We start from the raw sequence: 1,242 nt of genomic DNA, 5'->3' as shown, positions 1-1,242 counted from the left end.
AAAAAAAATTAAATTTAAAAGAACTAAAACTTCATATTATAAACGTATATAATTTTTCGAGGGAAATGTGCTTTGGAATAATGATTTTTACTCTTAAGAATGTACGGTTAAAAAATTAAAAAATAGGTTAATATTTTATAATCCTTTAGCATGCATGTTTCCTTTATTTTTTAATTTGTATTCATATTTAGACTGTGTTTGGATTAATGAATTCTTTTGGTACTTATTGTTATTTTTTTCTTTTGAGTATATTTATTGATTTTGGGTGAGAAGGAAAAGAATTTGCAATTAAACGTCTAGAGGCATAAAAATGCATTGGAAGTACCTACCTTGTGCTGCAAATATGCCCAAGCACTCTGATGAACAGTACTGAAAAAAATTAATTAAATTGGAGTCACTACAAAATTGAGTAAATATATATGTGTAGAAAGATTGAATAAACGTATATAATTAAGAAAAACCAGCTACCTTGTGATTCGAGGATGTTATGTGCCCTACTGCAATAGCACAAGCTTTCCAGTTTGATCGAAATATGTATATTAAGTGAGGAAATAAAATAGAGAATGAGAATGTTAGTATTTTGATTATATATATATCGCATAAGAAGGCAATCTCGTAAATAAGTGTTGAGACAAAAGTCTTATGATTTATATTGATATATTACAATGAGAACGAGACATGATTTATAGTGCAATATTTGGCACTGTGGATAACTTGCTAATCAAATTAGTCGATTCCTTTCGTACCGAATTAATTAACTTTACAATGTTACATACTTTGTCCCCACTAATTATTGTCACTTCCGTATTTTTAAAACTACACTTTATTCTTTTCTTCCTGTTAGCTCTATAAGATCAAAAGCTAAGGATCAACTTTGCATTTAATTTGATAGCAAGCAAACAAGTAATATAAACAAGGAACTTTAACAATATTCTTTTACATTTCAAGAGGATAGGAATAATTGGCCACATTGCAGCCAACTAGGAAACAACAAGAATCCACCTAACATTAGCACTCTACATTGCTCACCTGGCCTAATCAAAGCCATTCACAAAAGAAGCCCAAGTGAACTAAACACCCCCAGTCGGCGCAACGTGCGGAGGTTGGAACCTCCATGTTCGAGGAGAAGTGTTATGATTTACCAGAACGTATTTTCGAATATAAGAGCCTTCATTTCATAGGAGAAGTGTTATGATTTACTAGAACGTATTTTCGAATATAAGAGCCTTCATTTCGTAAGGC

This window comes from Olea europaea, chromosome 9, assembly GCF_002742605.1.
Source record: "Olea europaea var. sylvestris chromosome 9, O_europaea_v1, whole genome shotgun sequence".
In the NCBI taxonomy this organism is placed as follows: domain Eukaryota; kingdom Viridiplantae; phylum Streptophyta; class Magnoliopsida; order Lamiales; family Oleaceae; genus Olea; species Olea europaea.
The sequence above is the reverse complement of the archived record's forward strand: the minus strand, read 5'-3'. Positions refer to the sequence as shown.